The sequence below is a fragment of the Octopus sinensis genome, linkage group LG27, assembly GCF_006345805.1.
Source record: "Octopus sinensis linkage group LG27, ASM634580v1, whole genome shotgun sequence".
NCBI classification, from domain to species: domain Eukaryota; kingdom Metazoa; phylum Mollusca; class Cephalopoda; order Octopoda; family Octopodidae; genus Octopus; species Octopus sinensis.
Genome location: NC_043023.1, coordinates 659267 through 682934, shown reverse-complemented (window position 1 = coordinate 682934; position 23668 = coordinate 659267). Strand labels below are relative to the sequence as shown.

At 38.3% G+C, this 23668-nt stretch overlaps 1 long non-coding RNA gene across 1 annotated transcript in view; it reads right to left on the bottom strand.

Moving 5' to 3' along the window:
- Positions 1 to 7112: 7112 nt before the first annotated feature.
- Positions 7113 to 23668, bottom strand: part of LOC118768181 — a 21353-nt gene continuing 4797 nt past the window's right edge. Inside the window, exons 2-3 of the long non-coding RNA XR_005004035.1 lie at positions 12836 to 12843; positions 7113 to 7123 (exon numbers count right to left, since the gene is read on the bottom strand). This is a non-coding gene — a long non-coding RNA (uncharacterized LOC118768181). The remainder of the gene's footprint in view (positions 7124 to 12835; positions 12844 to 23668) is intronic.

Genomic DNA, 23668 nt, shown 5'->3' with positions numbered 1-23668 from the left:
TGTATGTGTGAGACTGCACATGGGATGTTTATGTAAATGGGTGCCTTAATACACACACACATACATAGATAGATACATATGTTCATATGAATATATTTATACTTACACACATATAGGTATAGATACATATATGTTTATGTGTATGTATATATATATATATATATATATATATATATACGCATTTGTATACATGGATATCTGTATTTACATAGATATATGGATAGAATATATATATATATATATATATATGTATATATATATGTGTATATATATATATGTATATATATGTGTGTATATATATATATGTATATATATATGTGTGTGTATATATTATATATTTATATATATATGCATATATATATATATGTGTGTATATATATATATGTATATATATACATAAGTATTTCTCAATATGTATAAGTCAATCATATCATACGTGTGTAAAAATACATATCTACACCCTTCCACATATACATATGTGCACATAAACTATACATACATGCACACATACATATCATCATCTTCATCATTTTAACATCCATTTTTTCATACGTATACACACACATCCACATACATATCTACATCTGTATATTTATTTGTTTATATAAAATTAACCGAGTTACCATGGTTACACAGCCTATATAAAATTCTGGCATCTGGTATCTAGATTGGAATGGTAAAAAATATGACCTGGAAGCTGGCATTGTCTGGAATCAGTGAATGAAGACCACAAGAAGGAGAAGGATTTGAATGTGGAAAAAAACATTTAAAAATTATTTTGTTGAAATTATAGAAACCACACATATACACAGACACGATGTATATGTATGCAGATTTAGACTTACATGTAAAGGATTATATATACTTGTGAATATACATATACATATAATAGGCGCAGGAGTGGCTGTGTGGTAAGTAGCTTGCTAACCAACCACATGGTTCCGGGTTCAGTCCCACTGCGTGACATCTTGGGCAAGTGTCTTCTGCTAGAGCCTCGGGCCGACCAAAGCCTTGTGAGTGGATTTGGTAGACGGAAACTGAAAGAAGCCTGTCGTATATATGTATGTGTTTGTCTCCCTAGCATTGCTTGACAACCGATGCTGGTGCGTTTACGTCCCTGTCACTTAGCAGTTCGGCTAAAGGGACCGATAGAATAAGTACTGGGCTTACAAAGAATAAGTCCCGGGGTCGATTTGCTCGATTAAAGGCGGTGCTCCAGCATGGCCGCAGTCAAATGACTGAAACAAGTAAAAGAGTAAAAGAGTATATATATGTATATACACACGTTAATTTATATACAATTATTTGCATATAAGTGTATGTACATATGTAAGTATATCTAGTACATCTACATAAATATATAATTTTATGCCTATTCATGCATATATATATATATAGTTCTATGTACATATATGTATATATATATATATATATATAGTTCTAAGTACATTGATATATATATATATATATATACACACACACACACACATATATACATATGTATGTACCTATATATATATACATATAATAATATAATAATTATATATATATATGTAAGTATGTTTGTATATAAATACACATACACATATCTATGTTCTTTTATGTATGTTGATGAGTGTGTGCGCGCAGGCATGGGCCAGTGGTAAGATGTTTGCTTCCCAATCAGAATGGTACAGGGTTCAGTTTGACTGTGTGTCTTCTACTCTAGTGTCTTCTGCTATAGCTCCAGGCTGACCAAATACCTATGAATGGATTTGCTAGACAGTAACTTTATATTTTATGTGGACTTTATGATGAAGTAAATATCCTTGAATAACGTAAAATGTTTTACTTGTCTGTCTTCCATTTTTGATCTGTTTATATACAAACAGAAGACAAGAAGACAATCAGTGATGAAAACAAAGGTCTGGAAGCTTAAGGATTTTGAATGGTCAGAGATTTAGGGATATATTACTTGAAGCATTTGATGAAAAAGAGTAGAATGCTGTGACATATAACGTAGAAGACAACTGGAGATTCCTATGGGACCTGTTGAGGGTCACTGACCAAATATGTGGCTGGTACAAAGTTTCGTTTTGATCTCTGATGACTTGCTGGTTGAATAGGGTAGTTAATGGGCCATTAAAGAAAAAAAAAGCAGGCTTGGAAGAATTGGAAGTATGGTGGTAGCAGGGAACTGATCAGAGGACCAGAAGGGAGTCAAGGAGACAAGGAGGATCAGAAACTGTGCTCTAAATGGAGGTGTAGTCAAATCCTATTTTATGGGCTCAACCATGTTCCAAAATAAGGCAAAAGTAAGCTGCTATAAATCGGCACAAACTTTCCGGACAACCCAATATATACAACAGTGAATAAGAAGTTATAGTGGGATGTCATTCTGGGGAAGAAGGAACAGCTAGATGAAGTGGCTAGAGGTATAGTTTCGCCTTAGTTCCAAGGGACTACAAGATGAATGCGGTCAATGTTACCCTAAGGAGAAGCAGAAAAGAAGTTTGCCAATCTTCTGTGGCATGAGGACCAGAGATTTGAAGTTTTTCAGATTGCAAGGCAGTGCATAAGATAAAGCAATTAAGGATATGAAGACAGGGAAAGTCTGCAACCCATCAGGAATCACCCCTGAGATACTTAAAATATCTGGCAGAGGTGGGGATATAGCTTAGTTAGCAATATAGTTAATCAGGTTGTCTATGAGGGAGTCAGACCCATCGATTGGTGTAGCAGCATTATAGTCAACTGCTACAAAGACAAACTTGATGTCTTTAACAGAAATACTTAGAGGCACCAAATTGCTGAACCAGGTGATGAAAGTCACACAAAGGGTCATGGCTCAATTAATTAGGAAGAGAGTTAGCGGAGATGAGATGTAGTTTGGGTTTGTGTCAGGTAGGAGCATGACTGATGCTATATTCCTGGTTAGGCAACTGCAAGAGAAGTATTTAGCCAAAAATAAATCTCTGTACTTGACATTTGTCACACAGAGAAAGCCTTTGACAGGGTCCCCTGCTCCCTTGTCTGGTGGTCAATGTAAAAGTTAGGGATAGATGAGTAGTTAGTGAGAGTTGTACAAGCCATGTACAGGGATGCTGCCTGTAAGGTGAAGGTTGGTAATGAGTATAGCAATGACTTCAGTGTAAAGGTAGGGGTTCACCAAAGATCAGTTCTCATCCTCCTCTTGTTTATCATAGTTCTCCAGGCCTTAAGGGAATTAGCTGCCCTTGGAAGCTCCTCTGTACTGATGGCCTTGTTTTTATAGCAGAATCCCTACTTGTCCTAGAGAAGAAGTTTCAGGTATGGAAACAAAGCCAGGAATCCAAGAGCCTTAGAGTTAATTTAGCAAAAACCAAAGTTCTAGTAATTTCTTTATTGCCCACAAGGGGCTAAACATAGAGGGGACAAATAAGGACAGACAAAGGGATTAAGTCAATAATATCAACCCCAGTGCGTAACTGGTACTTAATTTATCGACCCCGAAAGGATGAAAGGCAAAGTCGACTTCAGCGGAATTTGAACTCAGAACATAACGGCAGACGAACTACTGCTAAGCATTTCGCCCGGCATGCTAACGTTTCTGCCAGCTCACTGCAAAAACCAAAGTTCTAGTAAGTAGGAAAACAGACAAATCTCAATTCCCTTCAGGGAGATGGCTCTGTTCAATATTTAGGAAGGGTGTTGGTAGAAACTCCATATGTTGTACCCAATGCAAGCTCTGGACACATATGAGGTGTAGCAGTATCTCGCACAGAGTGAAAGGCAGATTGTATGATGCCTGTGTACATACAGCTACTAAGTCAGAAAACAAACAATTCACAAGTCCCTTCGATATGTAAAAAGGATGTTGGTAGAAACTCCATAGGTTGACTACGGAGGACTTGCAAAGGCTTGAAAGAAATGAAGCTGGCATGCACCACAGGATGGGTTATTGTCAGTGTGTATGTGCTGTTGTTGTTGTTGTTAAGCAACAAGACGGGTAAGGGTGATTAGGTGATGGTCTAGGGCTTCAGGGCGGGAGACCCCAGACCTTGGAAAAAAAACTTTGGTCGTCATGTTGTAGTCGAGGGCTCTTCGTTGACACCCGACACCACTGGGAGGTGGCCCTTGAAGTCACTGGAAATGGAGATCTCCAGGTCCAAATTCTTGAATGGCGTGTGCATGTGCAATAGAGTATAAATGATTTAAAAGGAAAAATGGGTGCAAGTGGCATCAGATGTTGTGTGCAAGAGAGAAGACTGCACTGCTTTGGTCATGTGATTGCATATGGGTGAGGACAGCTGCATAAACTTTAATTCAGGAGAGAACTTCTGGAATGGGTAAACCCAGGAAGGCATAAATCATGAGACAGAGCCTCACTGAGGGAAGGACAAGGGACCGGGAGACGGAGCGATTTTGCTGTACTTGAGAAGATTTGTCAAGCTCAGACAAATCGCTGTCATTCATCCATACCGACTCTATGTAGGTGTCTGTCAATATATGTATTTGGTTGTCCGGAAAGTTCATGCCGATTTACAGTAGCTTACCTTTCGACTTATTTTAGAACATGGTTGAGTCCATAAAATAGGATTTGACTACACCTCCCTTTAGAGCAGAGTTTAAGCTATCTTTTCGTGGAAGAAGGTTTATGTTCTAATAACCTGTGTTATTTCTGTAACCCTTTAAAATGGAAGATAAGAAAGTTCATTTTCGGCACTTGATGCTTTGGGAACCAGACAAAAATTGCTGCAGCTCGGCTGGGATGAGTTACCCCACCCTCCATATTCACCAGATATTGCTCCTTCAGATGACGTAAAAAGATACCTTGATGAATTCTTTGCCATGAAACCCCCTCAATTCTGGGAAGAGGGTATTTTCAAGTTAAAGGAAAGATGGAGACGCATTGTGCAACAAAATGGTTCATATTTGGTTGATTAAAAATGTATTTATTGACCTTTTTCTTTCCTTTAAAAATCGGCAAGAACTTTCCAGACAACCCAATATATATATAGGTGTGCATCCATGCTCATTTCTTTGTGTGTGTATGTGTGTGTGTGTGTGTGTAATGAAAGTGGGGTGCAGAGATGGGTCAGAGTGATCCAATATTTCACAAAGTTGTTCAGTCTTTATATGATTTGATTAGAAAGTTTGAAACAGATGGTGGTATAGTTGTGGTGGTAGCGGTATGGTAGCTGTGTTGTTGTGGCAGTGACAGTAGTAGTGTTAGTGTCGCTGATGTTGCTGGTTGTAGTGGTGCTGTTGTGGTAATAGAGTTGGTGGTGGTGTTGTGGTAATAGAGTTGGTGGTGGTGTAGTAATAATAGAGTTGGGTGGTAGTGGTGATGGTATAGGTGTTAGTGACATGGTGCTTGAAGAGTTTTGGTGATGGTTATGGCGATGCTGATGGTACTGGTGCACTTGTGATTATGATAATAGTGGTGGTGATGGTGGTGATAGCAGTGATGATACTGATGTTGATGATGGTGATCATGGTGGTGGTCGTGGTGGGAGAGACTGTGATAGTTTTATTGCTGCTATTGCATAAATATAACTATGCCATAGCCCGAAGAAGCAAATATGAGACACACTAGGGTGGATGGTGAAGGGTGGAGATGCAGGAGTGGGGGTGGGGAGGGGAGAGCAAGGAGGTAGAAGACGAGGGGTGGAGCAACATATATGAATAATATAATAATAATAATAATAATAATAATAATAATAATAATAATGATGATGATTATGATGATGATGATGATAATAGATTATGACAGAGAGAGGCATAACAATGAGCTTAATTTGAATGTTGGAGGAGGGGTATGTGCATATATGTATATATGTACATATACACACACACATTTTTATATAAAGATTTATAAAGAAATATATGTTTAAACATTCATCTATGAATTTTTATATGTAAGCATATATATATATATATATATATATATTTATATATTTGTATATATACATACATGCATACACACATATATAGATGCATAAATATGTTCATACATATATGTACATACACAGAAATGTAAATACATACATGCATACATCCATATATACATACATATATATATATATATACACACATGCGTATGTACAGAAACATAAATACATACGTGAATATATGTACATACACAGATGCATACATTCATGGCTGCATGCATAAATACATACATACATGCAGAAAGACACATGGGGAGAGAGAGAAGGGGGATGTTTTTGGTTTTAGCTCTTTTTTAAGGAAATGGTGGTGCTTTGAGAGAATATAGACTAGATCCAAAAAAGAAATGGCCAAAAATATGTATATAGGGTGAGGCACATTTGTTCATGGGGAACATTGACCACATTCATCTTGTAATTCCTTGGAACCAAGGCGAAACTATACCTCTGGCCACTTCATCTAGCTGTTCCTTCTTCCCCAGAAAGACATCCCACTATAACTTCTTATTCACTGTTGCATATAATTTTGCTCCAGCTGGCCTGGCATCAAAATTCATCTCATCAAGAAGACTCTCAAATGCATTGATGACATTAGTCTTAGAGTTCTTGGGAACCATTGTGACATCAACATTGCTTGTAGTGCATTAGTCTATGGGAATATACACCACACTCTACCTCTGATCACTTTATCTAGCTGCTCCTTCTTCCCAGAATGACATCCCACTGGAATCTCTTAATCTTTATTGCATATGTTTTTGCTGCAGCTGGCCTGGCATCAAATTTCATCTTTCAAGAGAAATATCAAGTATATCAATCATATTATTTTTTGGAGTCCCTGGGAACTGTTGTGACGCCAGGGTTTCATGGAAAGGTCAAACTATACCCTGTACACTTCTGACCACTTCATCTAGCTATTCCTTCTTCCACAAAATATCATCCCACTAGAATCTCCTACTGCAAATATTTTTGCTATGGCAAGGCTACGGTGAAATTTCATCTGTTCAAGTGGAAGAATGGAAGTGTTGACCACATGGGTCTTACTGGGTCTGGGGACACCGAATGCATATAAACCTTTCCACCAAACCAAATCATTCACACACACACATGCATACTTACATTCACAGGCACTATCATACATACACATGAACACAAACACATACATATGCATTCATATTAAAAGAGTACATGCATATAAACTCAGACACTCTCATACACTCAAACAGATACACTCATCTGCATACACACATACATGTAAAAAAAACACAAGAGGCAACTGCAATTCCTAAAAAAGTTACTTACTAGCACCAAATTACCCACCAAAAAACAACCCCACTAGTCAAAAAGTGCAACTGCCCTAACTGCAGAACCTGTATCTTCCTCTTAGATGGCTCAACATGCAAATTTAAATCAGGACAAACTTTTACCATTAAAAAATCACTTCACCTGTGCTTCAAAGAACTTAATCTATATTTTCAAATGTAGAGGGCATGGTGGAGACTACATAGGTCAAACTAGTTTGACCTTGAGGGACAGACTAACAGTACACAGGTAACAAAATCCAGGACCTCATGACCAGGAACATTCCGTTGACTAATGCCCTACAAACATAAACCCGAAATACCAAATCTTCCCTCTGTATCAATGCACTGGAAACACTTCGACCCAATTCCATTTAAATGAGGAAATCATGCTCATTAAAAAATATAAACCACAGCTGAATATCCTTTAGAAAGAAGGGAAAGTACTAAAGAGAAAAAGGAAAAGAGAACCCAATTTCTCCACAAAAGAAAACAACCAGATACAACAGACATAATTTAAAAAACTTTAGTAATAGTTTTCCATGTGTGTTTCGAAACTGCAACTCCAAATCACCATACAAACACCAGTTGCTGATGTCACCTCACTCTAGACCAATGAAATATTACAAACACCAGTTGCTAACATCACCCAACTCTAGACCAATTAAATTTTACCTCTGATTAAAACCAAACTTCAGCAAATACAACAAAAATGACCCTTTAAGAGAATGTATTTCTTTACTACCCACAAGGGGCTAAACACAGAGGGGACAAATAAGGACAGACAAAGGGATTAAGTCGATTACATTAACCCCCAGTGTGTAACTGGTACTTAATTTATCGACCCCGAAAGGATGAAAGGCAAAGTTGACCTCGGCGGAATTTGAACTCAGAACGTAACGGCAGACGAAATACGACTATGCATTTCGCCCGGCGTGCTAACGTTTCTGCCAGCCCGCAATGAACCAACTGGAACGGCTGATGATTGTTCCCCACAGGAAAGCCAACCAGGCAGAATGACAAACTTGGCCACCAGGGAAACAAGACATCACCAATACTTTAACTCATCAAAAATCAGATCCGTTCACAGAAAAAATTATAAATACACCAGATTCCAAAAATGCCATTACAAGCGAAAGTCCCTGCACATGACAGAAAGAGAATCACAGAAACTGTAAACCAAACCCCTTTTTTTACTATCTTCATTTCTCCCTTGTTTTTCTCCCTCTTAACTGAAACTTTGATGATCCACCTTTTTCATATTATTGACTGTTATGAACATTTAAACTTGTAAACATTGAAATTTTAAATTTATAATTTTAAATTTTTACCACTGATAAACAAGAAATATTGTTGAAACTTAGTTTGGTATATATGTAAATAAATGTATTTAAAAACAATTACAAGACTTTCAAATTTAGGTGCATTTTCAGCAACAAATTGGCCTATATTTTTCCTGCATGGAAATACAACCCCTCTTTTGTTATATATATAATATATATATATATATACATATATATATATATATATATATATATATATATATATATATATATATATATATATGCATATATTTGTGTGTTGTGTCTGTCCCTTCACCATCGCTTGACAATCGATGTTGGTGTGTTTACTTCCCAGTAACTTAGTGGTTTGGCAAAAGACACTGATAGAATAAGTACTAAGCTTACAAAGAATAAGTCCTGGGATCGATTAGTTCAACTAAAGGTGGTGCTCCAGCATGGCCACAGTCAAAATGACTGAAACAAGAAACAGATAAATGAGTAATAGAATAAAAAAATATTGGGGTTAGTTTGTTTGACTAAACCCTTCAATGCAGTGCCCCAGCATGGCCACAATCTAGTGACGGAAATAAGGAACAGATAAAAGATGTAAGGCATCATTCTGAGTTTTGTTGTGGCGTAGTGGTTAGGGTATTACACTCACAATTGTCAAACAGTGGGTTCAATTTCCTCTTCATGTTGTAAAATGTGACTAAAAGCGGATGAGGTAGAACTTGCACTCTGACCCAGCAAATAGTGCCCCAGCATGGCCACAGTCTAATCAGAGAAATGAGTAAAAGATAAAAGAAGTCATCACTCTGATTTTTGTTGTTCCCCTTGTGGTTAGAGTGTTGCACTTATGACTGTCAGACCATAGGTTCGATTTCTAGACAGAGCGGTGTGTTATATTCTTGAGCAAAGCACATTTCTTCCTCATGTGATAAAAGCTGACAAAAAAAAAAGGGCTGAGGTAGGATTTGCACTTCAACTCTGCAGATGGTGCCCCAGCATGGCTGCAGTTTAATAAGGGAGACCAAGTAAAAAAACTAAAAGAATTCACTCTTTACTCTTTTACTTGTTTCAGTCATTTGACTGTGGCCATGCTGGAGCACCGCCTTTAGTCAAGCAAATCAACTCCAGGACTTATTCTTTGTAAACCTAGTACTCATTCTATCGGTCTCTTTTGCCGAACCGCTAAGTTACGGGGACGTAAACACACCAGCATCGGTTGTCAAGTGATGCTGAGGTGACAAACACAAACACACACACATATATATACGACAGGCTTCTTTCAGTTTCCGTCTATGAAATCCACACACAAGGCTTTGGTCAGCCTGAGGCTATAGTAGAAGACACTTGCTCAAGGTGCCGCACAGTGGGACTGAACCCGGAGCCAAGCAAGCTACTTAACACACAGCCACTCCTACGCCCTATCTATATCTATAGATATATATATATATATATACACATACATATATATGATGGGCTTCTTTCAGTTTCTGTCTACAAAATCCACTCAATGCTTTGGTCGGCCTGAGGCAATAGTAGAAGACACTTGCCATGCAGTGGGATTGAACCCGGAACTATGTGGTTGTAAGCAAGCTACTTACCACACAGCCACTCCTATGCCATAGCGATTTATAATCAATCAAATGCTGCTCTGTTATGCAATCATTGATATGTTTACAGCACCATTCCAGACACTGTAAAATCTCATTTCTCAGTTCAATTCCCAACAGGGTCCCTTTTCTCTTCACAGCCATGGTAACAGCAACGAACTGTATTCTAACAAATACAAACTCAGAGTAAAGTAGAAGCATCAATGAAGACCTTATTGATTTTTGCTATTGATTTTTAAATCCATCAACATGTTAGTCAATTTTTTATGTGTTACATTTTATTTTAATACAGTTTAAAGTGATCGACCAAAATGAAACTATGGGACAAATCAATAAATGTTACTTTTTGAGAGCTGTAAAAGAGAGACGTGTTACCATTGAACCAGCAATGGTAACACCTCTTTGATGTAACATTTTTACGTGTTTTTCATTGATTTAAATCTATTTTTAATTATTGGAAACAAAAGACAAACTTGCATCAGGGGCTGGTGTTATGCACGAGGCAATCTTACTGATCCCTGGGGGTAGTAAAAGTAGGAAACAGCAGCCAGGGCGGGTGCCATGCACAAGGCAAACCTGTTGACCCAGTGGGGTGGTGGTACTAAAATCGTGGGCGTCACAAAATATCTTAATCCAATTAAAAATATGCAAACTTAGTGGAATGAATGTTACCAGGACAACAAGAGACAATATACCCTAATAGTTTATTATCACAAATAGACATTGCTGTGTGGTAAGAGGCTTGCTTCCTAACCACATGGTTCTGAGATCAGTCCCACTGTGGTGGCACCTTGGACAAATGTTTTCTACTATAGCCTCAGGCTGACCAAAGCCTTGTGAGTGCATTTTGAAGGCAAAAACTGAAAGAGGCCCGTTGTGTGTCTTTGTCTCCCACCACTGTTTGACAACCAGTGTTGGTGTGTTTATGTCCCTATAACAGCAGTTTGGCAAAAATGATCAATGGAATAAGTACCACGTTTACAAGGAAAAGAAATCCTGGGGTCAATTCATTTAACTATAAATTCTTCAAGGAGATGCTCCAGCATGGTCGCAGTCTAATAGCTGAAACAAGTAAAATATAAAATAAGAACTTATCCAAAGCTTGTGACACTTCATCTCTTTGTACTGTTCAGTAAAGGAATTGAACTCGCAAACTCCTGAAGATAGAAAGCTTCGAATGACCCGTCCCTGTGTTTTATTTTGTATCATCTATCTGGATGTTTTGTTGTCCATTTTTGTATCACTTAGTTGTCTGGATGTTTTGCGTTCTTGTCCCATTTTGTATTTTGTATTTTATATATATAGGCACAGGAGTGGCTGTGTGGTAAGTAGCTTGTTTACCAACCACATGGTTCTGGGTTCAGTCCCACTGCGCGGCACCTTGGCAAGTGTCTTCTACTATAGCCTCGGGCCGACCAAAGCTTTGTGAGTGGATTCGGTAGACGGAAACTGAATGAAGCCCGTCGTATATATATATGTATGCGTGTGTGTGTTTGTGTGTCTGTGTTTGTCCCCCTAGCATTGCTTGACAACCGATGCTGGTGTGTTTATGTCCCTGTTACTTAGCAGTTCGGCAAAAGAGACCGATAGAATAAGTACTGGGCTTACAAAGAATAAGTCCCGGGGGTCGATTTGCTCAACTAAAGGCGGTGCTCCAGCATGGCCACAGTCAAATGATTGAAAAGAGTAAAAGAGTATATATATATATATATATATATAGCAGCATACGTTTTTGCATGTATTGCAAGAAACAGCAAGGTTTCTTTCTCTGCACAAGTTCATACATGAAAAACAATGAAGGAATCTTGAAAGAAGTGTCTATAAAACTAGTTTTTTAACATCGAATGGCTTTGAGGGTCCACCAGAATAAAATAGTAATCAAAGGGGTTCATAGATAAAAAATGGTTTAGAACCCCTGGAGTATAAGAATAAAATCCCACCCCAGCATATCATAATGGTTGCATTCTTTTAAAGTATTATTTGTTAGGGTTTTGTAGACTAAACTAAAAATCATCATCATCATCATTGTTCGACCGAGGTCGAGACAATGGAATTTACCATGTTGCGCCAGACTTCACGGTCCAACATAGCATTACGGAGGTCCTGTTGCTGGATGCCTGTATCTCTGGAGATTACATCAGGGTAGGAGAGTGTGCGCCCTCTGGTATTGCGAGTAGATGGCTTCCAGTGGAGGAGAGTAGAAATTACCTCTTTTTCAGCTCTACACCAATGTCCAGTAAACTGGACTCTCCTACCCTTCACAAGAGATGACACAGGTGGTAATTTCCCATATATTTGCATTTTGGTTGGATGGTGCTTCCAAAACATAACTGAAGCAACAGATTCTAATGGCCACAGTAAATTCTGATTTTGCAGACAAGCAGGATAATCTTCCAAAAAATAACACTGCCAAACTGTAGTCTTGCTCTAGTTCTTCCTGAAAATGCATCTTTGCAAGATGGAAAGTTAATTTTTTTCTAGGATGGAACTGGATACCTACCTTTTGTCTGAGCAATCAAATTGACATCTTGTTTGGATCCAATATGGCTGCCCTGGGTTTTAGCTTTTTGAATCCTATTGGCTTCTGGGAACATAAAAATACATAAATCATGGTAGCACAGTTTCATTATAACTTTTCAGTTTTTGTCTCCTTTTGCATGGAATTGCCCTGATTTTCCTATTCATTCTTTTATATTCAAACTTTTTCTTATACCAAAATTATTCACTACATATTTACCTTTTAATATCTTACTAAATTTCCTTTCCCTTCTAGAGAAAAATATCTTATTAATTTCTATTAATTTTATTCTTATTGACTTCCATATCTAAATTTTGTTTTTCTTAAATTGTCTCTGCACTTTGAAATATGCTGAAATGTTGTTTAAACATGGAATTCGTTTAACCTAATGAGCAAACTTAATATCTGCATTAATTAAACAGTTGTATATATATTAATACAGACATATAAGTAATTTATTATTTATTATAAATAAAAAAAATTATTATTTATACATATTTATTGAATTGTAAAACAATTGTTAAATAAGAATATTCAATGACAAAATGAATTTTATCATAGTATATTTTTCGCTTTATCCATCCATCCGTCCGTCCGTCCGTCCTTTCGTCCGTCCGTCCGTCCGTCCTTTCCGTCCGTCCGTCCGTCTGTCCATCTGGCAGTCAGTCTGTCTGTCTGTCTGTCTGTCTGTCTATCTATCTATCTATCTATCTATCTATCTATCTATCTATCTATCTATCTGTATATATATAGTACACTGTTCTCTGAGGGTAAGATAAGCAAAAATAAAAAAGTGTTATAAAATGGTGTCAAGTTGTTTTCATTGCAGGAAACTTTGTCATCATGCAGATCCTCTCGTGATCTCCATCACTGGCAGTCCCATCCCAACCCCTCAGCATCCTCCAACGTAATGTTGAGCCTCCTGAGATTTTCCCCAGTCACATCCAACCATCTGGTACAGGGTTTGCCATGAGTTCTCTTCTAACCCACAGCTGTTGCAGGAAATGAGAGTAAAGCCCCTGGTAGGATGAGCAGAGTTTCTCAACCATATTTTTTTATTTATGGACTCCTTTGATTACTATTTTTTTCTGGTGGACCCCTGATATTTAAAAATTAGTTTTATAGATCCTTCTTTCAAAATTCCATTTTTTATTTCACCCCTTTTCCTATACAGGCTGAACTTAAGACATAAACCTGTTTCTTGTAATACATACCAATGCATACATCTAAAACAAAGACTTTTCAGGGGCCCTTAAAATACTTTTGTAAATCCCCAATTTACAATCTCATTGCATGAATTCTCAAAAATCTAATATGGACCTTTTGTTGGCTTGGGAACACCCACTAAAATTTTCGTGGGGGTAATGAAAACACTTTGAACATCCTAAGCAAAGTTCATTCCCACACACACATATATATTTATATTTATATTTATGTATATATAAGTATATATTTATATTAATATTTATATGTATATATAAGTATATATTTATATTATATTTATATGTATATATATATATATATATATATCTATATAGATATATATATATATGTGTGTGTGTGTATATATATATATATATATATATGTATATATGTAAGGTGACCAAGTCAGTAGTAGGGGTGGATGCTCTGAAAGTGTAGCTGCTAGAATAAGGATAGCCTGGCAAAAGTTCAGAGAACTCCTACCTGGATGTGTAATGTCAGTGTGCATACATGACAAGAGTGTAAGTGCCCTGAGAGAAAAATTGGACTTAAGAAGCATCAGATGTGATGTGAAAGAGAGACGACTTCACTGGTATGGTCATGTGTTGCGAATGGATGAGGACAGCTGTGTGAAAAAGTGTCATACCCTAGCAGTTGAGGGAACCTGTGGAAGAGTAGACCCAGGAAAACCTGGGTTGCGGTGGTGAAGCACAACTTTTGAACATGGCTGATGCCAGTACCACCTGACTGGCCCTCATGCTGGAGGTACATAAAAGCACCCACAACACTCTTGGAGTGGTTGGCATTAGGAAGGGCATCCAGCTGAAGAAACTCTGCCAGATCAGATTGGAGCCTGGTGCAGCCTTCTGGCTTGCCAGTCCTCAATCAAACCATCCAACCAATGCCTGCATGGAAAGCGGATGTTAAACAATGATGATGATGATATGATGATGTGTGTGTGTATATATACATGTTTGCATATGTGTGTATGTATTTCAACCCATGCTAGCATGGAGAACGGACGTTAAACGATGATGATGATGATGATATCTGGTGTTCGCAACTCAGTATGAGCAATATATATACATATATATATGATGGGCTTCCTTTCAGTTTCTATCTACCAAATTTACTTGCAAAGCAAATTTACTCACAGGGCTACAGTAGAAAACACTGCATGACCATCCAGAATATTTTTTCTGTTTCTAATTCTACATTATCTCATGTATTGCTCGCTTATCTAGGTGTGGTTTAAGAGAAATTAAGCTGTAATATGAATTCGATCTCATGATGACATAGAGAAACAATTTCCTTAATGGAGGAGATGGCGGTGTTAATAATAGTGGTGGAATAGTGGTTGTGATGATGGTACTAGTGTTAGTGGGGTGGTGATAATAGTAGTGTTTGTGGTGGTAGTGGTAGTTATAGTGGTGGTGGTGGTAGTAGAAATGGTGGTGATTTTTGTGATGATGGTAGCAGTTGTTGTAGTAGTAGTGGTGGTGGTATTAGAGTCAGTGTTAGTGTTCGTTAGTTGGTTGGCTGCATAGTTGGTTGGTGAGGTATTTTGTCAGTCAGTTGTTATCGGTGGTGGTCGTGCTGGAACAACAATTAAATAAGGTTACAAAGAAATAGCTCGAAAAATTGTCCAAGCCATTAATACAAGCCCGAAGACATTTTACAGTAAAGTTAGTGACACAGAAGGCAAGAAATAAGGTAGGCTTCAGGATGGAGGATGAGGGAGACGCTAGGGAATGGTGGAGGATGGTTGGCATCAAATGAGGAGGGTGATTGCAAGGGATTAACGGAGTCCAAGAGACAGTCACTTGTAAAAGACACAGAAAATATTTTTTCTTTTTATACAATCAGGGGAAAGGATGGTGTTGGTGTTGCTGTTGTTGGTGGTGGTCGTGGTCGTATTGGTGCCTGACGGGTAGTAGCTGTGTGGTGTGGTGTGGTCTTGGTGGTTTGGTGTCTGATGTTAGTGGTGGTGGTGGTGGTGGTGGTGATGCTGGTGGTAGTTTCGGTGGTAGCATTGTGGTGATGGGGGTGGTTGTGGTTAAGGTGATGATGGTGGTGTTGGTTGCAATGGTGTTGGTGGTGGTGGTGGTGGGGATGGGGATAGTGGTGGTGCTAGTGTTGGTGGTCACTGTGGAGATGGTGATGGTGTCGGTGGTAGCTATGGAGATGGTGGTGATAGTGGTGGTGTTGGTTGCAATGGTGATGAGGGTAGTGGTGGGGATGGAGGTAGTTGTGGTGCTGGTGTTGGTGGTCACTGTGGAGATGGTGATGGTGGTGATGGTGGTGATAGTGGTGTTGGTGATGTTGTTGATAGTGGTGGTGTTGATGACGGTGATGGTTGTAGTATTGGCGGTGGTGTTTCTAGTGGTATTGGCGATGTCGTTGTTGGTGGTGGTATTGATGGTTGTGTTGGTAGTGAGTGGATGGATGATTGTCTGGCGAGCTGTTGGTGGATTGTTACTGGCAGGGGGTGGGAGAGGTGGAGGAGGTGGAGGCGCAGGGGGGTGGAGTGGGAAGATGGTGGTGGTGGGGGAACAGTGACTGGAGGACAAAATAAAGTGACTAGCTGAATGGTGGGATACAGGCTTGGAGGATGGTTATGGGGCTGGTGGTGTAGGTGTGGGGGGAGGTAATGGTGGCCTGGGTTTGTACGGGTGCTGCAGCAGGGGAGGTGGGTGTGAGCTGTGGGGGAGAGCAGGACGAATTGCTGTGAATGTGGTGGTGGGGGTGGGTAGGGCGGGCAGTCTGTGGATATTAAATTAAAGGGAAACGGTATTTAATTAGCGAAGGAAATCTTTATAATTTTTAATACAGTTTTCATATGCGCAGCACAACATTTTCGCTAAAGACTTCCCCGCCATGCCAGTCCACCTTACCCCTCTGCACCCGTCCCTTCATATTTCCCCCCTTTTCCCTCTTCCCTATTTCTTTTCTCCATCCTCTTCCTTTCTTCTCCTCTGAACCTTCTTCCTCTCCCTCTTCCTTCATCTCTTCCACATCTTTCTCTTCTTCCTCTACCCTTTATCCTCCTTTCTTCCTTGTCCTCTTCCTTCATTTTTTCTTCCTCCTCCTCTTATTCCACTCCCTCTTCCTCTTCCTCTTCATATTCCTCTCTTCCTTGTCTTCTTCCTCCTTTCCCTCCTCCCCTCTCCCTTCTCTTCCTCCACTTCATCTTCATTCTCCCCATCTTCCTTGACTTCATCTTCTTTCTCTTCTTCCTCTTCTTTCCCCTCTTCCTCTTCTTTCCCCTCTTCCACTTCTTTCCCCTCTTCCACTTCTTTCCCCTCTTCCACTTCTTTCTCCTCTTCCCCTTCTTTCCTCTCTTCCCCTTCTTTCTCCTCTTCTTCTTTTTCCTCTCCTTTCTCCTCTTTCTCTTCTTTCTCTTCTTCTTTCTCCTCTTCCTCTCCTTTCTCCTCTTTCTCTTCTTTCTCATCTTCCTCTTCTTTCTCGTCTTCCTCTTCTTTCTAGTCTTCCTCTTCTTTCTCCTCTTCCTCTTCTTTCTCCCCTTCCTCTTGTTTCTTGTCTTCCTCTTTTTCTCCTCTTCCTTTCCTTCTCCTTGTCTTCTTTCTCCTCTTCTCCTTCTTTCTCCTCTTCTCCTTCTTTCTCCTCTTCTCCTCTTCTCCTTCTTTCTCCTCTTTCTCTTCTTTCTCTTCTTCTTTCTCCTCTTCGACTTCTTTCTCCTCTTTCTCCTCTTCCTTTCTTCTCCTCTTCCTCTTCTTTCTCCCCTTCCTCTTGTTTCTTGTCTTCCTCTTTTTCTCCTCTTCCTTTCCTTCTCCTTGTCTTCTTACTTCTCTTCCCCTTCTTTCTCCTCTTCCACTTCTTTCTCCTCTTCCCCTTCTTTCTCCTCTTCGACTTCTTTCTCCTCTTCTCCTTCTTTCTCCTCTTCCTCTCCTTTCTCGTCTTCCTCTTTTTCTCCTCTTCCTTTCCTTCTTGTCTTCTTTCTCCTCTTCCCCTTCTTTCTCCTCTTCGACTTCTTTCTCCTCTTCCATTTCTTTCTTCTCTTTCTCTTCTTTCTCCTCTTCCTCTGCTTTCTCCTCTTCCCCTTCTTTCTCCTCTTCCTCTCCTTTCTCCTATTCTTCTTCTTTCTTCTCTTCCTCCCCTTCACTTTTCACTTTATCATCCACTTCGTCCTCTCTTCCATGTCTCTTTTTCATCCTCTTCTTCTTCTTCGTCATCATCTTCCACTTTGTCTTCCTCTTCATCCTCCCCTCTTTCCTCATTCTCCTCCTTCTCCCCTTCCTCCACTTCTTCTTCCAAACACGAAACAAATAAAAGATTAAAAAAATATAAGGAGTGACTGTGTGGTAAGTAGTTTGCTTACGAACCACATGGTTCCGGGTTCAGTCCCACTGCATGGCACCTTGGGCAAGTGTCTTCTACAACAGCTTCAGGCTGACCAAAGCCTTGTGAGTGGATTTGGTAGACAGAAACTGAAAGAAGCCCATCGTATATATGTATATATATGTGTGTGTATATGTTGTGTGTCTGTGTTTGTCCCCCCAAAATCACTTGACAACCAATGCTGGTGTGTTTAGGTTTGGCAAGAGAGACCGATAGAATAAGTACTAGGCTTACAAAGAATAAGCCCTGGGGTCGATTTAATTCAACTAAAGGTGGTGCTCCAGCATGGCCACAGTCAAATGGCTGAAACATGTAAAGGAATAAAAACAAAAGAAAAAGTTACAAAATTGATGTATGCTGAGAGAATTCAAAGGTAATCCAGTGTTAGGACATTCAAGAATTAAATACTCCCGATAATTGTCAGAAAGGCACAGATGTGTGTGAGTGTATGATAACAAGCAAGTCAAAAGTCTCTCCATACTTTTTTCTTTTTGCCTCTTTCTGATGAAGAGCAATGCTTGAAATGTCAAACCCTCTTTTTTCCATCTGAAACCTTCCCTGAGCATCAATCTAATACGTTTATTAATTATGTCCTTTTGACATTTTTGTTCTTTTTTTGTTTATATTTTATATGTTTGATTCATCTTATGTGCAGGCTGTATGGTAAGAAACTTGCTTCCCAATTCCATGGCTCTGGGTTCAGTCCCACTCTGTGGTAGCTTAGGCAAGTGTCTTCTACTATCGCCTCAGTCCAACAAAATCCTTGTAGGTGGATTTTGTTGACAGAAACCAAAAGAAGCCCATCATATATATATATATATTATATATATATATATAGATATATATATATATTATATATATATATATTTATACACAACTATAACAGAGAATCCACTATGTGGACGCTCTTACGCTAGATATAGATCCGCAAAGGGACTCAACCACTAAGAATTCTTAGTGGTTGAGTCCCTTTGCGGATCTATATCTAGCGTAAGACCGTCCACATAGTCGATTCTCTTTTATAGTTGTGTATTAATAATATTTACTGAATTTCAGTCTTTTATATGCTAGGCCACTGGTGTTTAAATTGATGTTATTAAATTAATATCCAATTTTTTCACCCTCATTTTGACTTTAATTATATGCATATATATATATATATATATATATATATAGGCACAGGAGTGGCTATGTGGTAAGAAGCTTACTTCCCAACCACATGGTTCTGGGTTCAGTCCCACTGTGTGGCACCTTGGGAAAGCCTTGTGAGTAGATATGGTTGAGGGAAACTGAAAAGAAGCCTATCATATGTGTGTATATATATATATATATAATGTCGCATTGTTACCAGCGTTGCCTCACTGGCACATGAAAAAGTATTCGAGCAAGGTCGTTGCCAGTGCCACTGGCCTGGCTCCTGTGCAGTTGGCACGTAAAAGAACTATTTGAGCGTGGCCGTTGCCAGTACTGCCTGACTGGCCCTCATGCTGGTGGCACGTAAAAGCACCCAGTACACTCTCAGGGTGGTTGGCGTTAGGAAGGGCATCCAGCTGTAGAAACTCTGCCAGATCAAGATTGGAGCCTGGTGCAGCCATCTGGTTTGCCAGCACTCAGTCAAATCGTCCAACCCATGCTAGCATGGAAAGCAGATGTTAAATGATGATGATGATGATGATGATATATATAATTATCAAAGTTGGGAGATAAGTCCAGGTAGATATAATGTAATTCTCAGAAGAGGACCAAAGAACACACAGCATATCCAACAATTAGATTTTTCTTAATGTAAGTTCAGAGGATATAAAGCAAAGTTAACTAAGGAGAAAAGGTATATTATTTATTTATTTTTATATCTCTAAAATTCATAAAATATAGACATTACTAAATAAATTAAACATCCTACATATATTTCAGCTGATTTACCAACAGTATATCCATTTATAATTAAATAATTAACTAATCAATAAGTACAATCTACTTAGTTAAACAGCTCTGTCAGAAAATTTAAGAGAAAGTTCCTAGTTACACCACTTGAAATTGTCATATTGGTAAATATAAATATTAGTATTTATCTATATAGATATAAAAGTAAATAATTAATTAATTAATATCCCTTTTTTCCATTAACTTTGTTTATGTTTGTATGTATGTATTTGTGTGTCTGTATTTGTCCCTCCACCATCGCTTGACAACTGATGTTTATGTCCCCGTAACTTAGTGGTTCAGCAAAAGAGACTGATAGGATAAGTACTAGGCTTACCAAGAATAAGTTCTGGGGTTGATTTGGTGCTCCAGTGTGGCTGCAGCCAAATGACTGAAACAAGTAAAAGTATATATATATGTGTGTGTGTGTGTATGTGTATATATAAGTAAAAATTTAGATTCACTTCAGTTGAGGCTCCAGAATTTAGTACGGTATTCATCATCATCATCTATACAATTTCAAAATAAGGTGATTACCTCTGGATATCCTTGTTGCTTATTTTGATGTGTGTGTGTGTATATATATATATATATATAGTAAAAACAATTAAGATTCAAGTGAGTTCTATTGAATTCACTTGAATGGGGTACTTAACTTAGATGCACCAGAAAACTATATGGTATTAACCATACAATAATGTGGGGTGATTATAAACAAGAAAAAAGCAACAAGAATGGATTAGTTTTTCAGTACAATTGTTTCATACGAAGACAAGCTTTATTAAAAGCTGCAAATATTGCAGCAAATACAAGTGTCATATATATATATATGTATAGGGAGAATTCACAAAAAAACAAAAGTCAAAGATAGGTGCTGTTGACAACAAACAGATGTATTAGTATAATGCTTGGGAAGTGAAAAAGTTTTTAATGTTTCAAGCTTACACTCTTCCACAGAAAAGAACACAGAAAGAAACAGGAGAGAAAATTCCTCTCTGTGGAAGAGTGTAGGCTCGAAACATTAACAAATTTTTCACTTCCTGAGATTTATACTAATACATCTCTCTTTACTCTTTTACTTGTTTCAGTCATTTGACTGTGGCCATGCTGGAGCACCGTCTTTAGTCGAGCAAATCAACCCCGGGACATATTCTTTGTAAGCCCAGTACTTATTCTATCGGTCTCTTTTGCTGAACCGCTAAGTGACGGGAACATAAACATACCAGCATCGGTTGTCAAGCAATGCTAGGGGGACAAACACAGACACACAAACACACACACATATATATATACATATATACGACAGGCTTCTTTCAGTTTCCATCTACCAAATCCACTCACAAGGCATTGGTCGGCCCGAGGCTATAGCAGAAGACAGTTTCCCAAGATGCCACGCAGTGGGACTGAACCCGGAACCATGTGGCTGGTTAGCAAGCTACTTACCACACAGCCACACCTGCATCTGTTTGTTGTCTATACCACCTGTCTTCGTCTTTTGTTTTTTGTGAATTCTCTCCATATGTTACACAGTCACGTGGTCACACCAGTTGATCCATCTCCTCTCATCACTCAGGAACTTCTACTGGACTTTCTACACTTCAGCTGCACCTTTCCTGCCTATGGATTACACTCGACTCCTCTGTATATATATATATGTGTGTGTGTTTGTGTGTGTATATATATAATTAAGAGAAATAACCTCTATTAAGTAATTCAATTGATAGTGAAAGAAATTTGTGCCAGTGGCATGTAAAAAGCACCATCCGATCGTGACTGTTTGCTAGCCTTGCCTGGCACGTAAAAAGCACCCACTACACTCACGGAGTGGTTGGCGTTAGGAAGGGCATCCAGCCGTAGAAACATTGCCTGATCAGACTGGGCCTGGTGCAGCCTTCTGGCTTCCCAGACCCCGGTCGAACCATCCAACCCGTGCTAGCATGGAAAATGGATGCTAAACGATGATGATGATGATGATGAAATCACATAGAAAGAATTTAAAGATATTATAATCAATATTATTCTAAAAATCACTAAATTATATAAACATTAAATATACTAAAATCACTCAGTTAAACATTAAATTTAATTATATGTATGTATGTATGTATAATGTATATATATATATATATATATATATGTGTAATGTATATATATATATATATATATATATATATATATATACAAAACAACAGATGGATAATGGTTCATTCACTACAGCTTTACTAGTCAGGGAATAATGAAGCAGCACAAACTGGTGACATTTGGAATGTTTTAAATGTATAATTTGCTTATATTCCCCTGATGAAAAGGTTTTTTTCTTTTCACATTATGTAACATCCTTGTTAATCATTAAAAAAAATTCGTTGGAAACAGCTGTGGTGAATGAACCATTATCCAGCTGTTATTTTTATACGTTATTCACGTTATTTGGAACCTGCTATTAGTGTGGATCCCAAGCCTATTTAGTGTTGTACAATTGATGCAGTTTGTATTCCTAAATACAGCCTTGGGATTCATAAGCTACTCAGTCAGCTGCAGTTGATTGTATACACAACTGGAATAATTATCCGTCTATATATCAGTATGTAAGAATGTGTTCCTATGCTTTCATAATATACACAATTCCTTTAAATTAACCTGTCCCATGCTTTATGATTTAAATACCTGATTAACTTGAACCCTGAACTCTTATATCTATTATATAAAATCCGTCCTGTCTGTCTGTGTGTCTGTTTTCTAGGATCTCGGGCATCCTCCATCCGATTGCACTCAAATTTGATATGTAGACACCGACAGTATCAGGGCGTGTATAAATCTTGAAAAAATTACAAAAATCGATTCCAGGTGAGAATGCAATCGATAAAGCCCTTCTCCCAGTCAAAAGCCTTATCATTACTGATACTTTAAACTCTTCGGTTGCATATTTGTGTGAATAAAATCGCTTTCCTTTGGAATAGAAATAAAGTCTATCTTTATTTCTTCTTTTGCTGGTGTCTCAAATTTAGGTTAAATCAGTGTTTCTCAAAGGGGAGGCCTATGGGACAGTCGGACACGTTGTTTTGAGAAAATTTGGTTTAAATGTTTGACAACTCAGCACTGTTGTTACATTAGGATTTTTGTTATTGTTAAATAAATGTTCATCTAAATATTTCTGTCATTTATGACTATATACACTTGTTATCCTTTTCTCTTGTATCATGGTGTGCACAACGATACATTAAGGAGCTTTTTTATGAGTACTACTGGAGCACTCAAATCCATATATTCTGACTTAAATATATATATATATTTATTTATTTTTATACAAAAATGTTGTTGATGCTGACTTCGAAGTCTTTATTCCTTTACTTGTTTCAGTCATTTGACTGCAGCCATACTGGAGCACCACCTTTAGTCGAGCAAATCAACCCCAGGACTTATTCTTTGTAAGCCTAGTACTTATTCTATTGGTCTCTTTTGCCAACCGCTAAGTTATGGGGACGTAAACACACCAGCATCGGTTGTCAGCGATGTTGGGGGGGACAAACACACACACATACACATATACGACGAGCTTGTT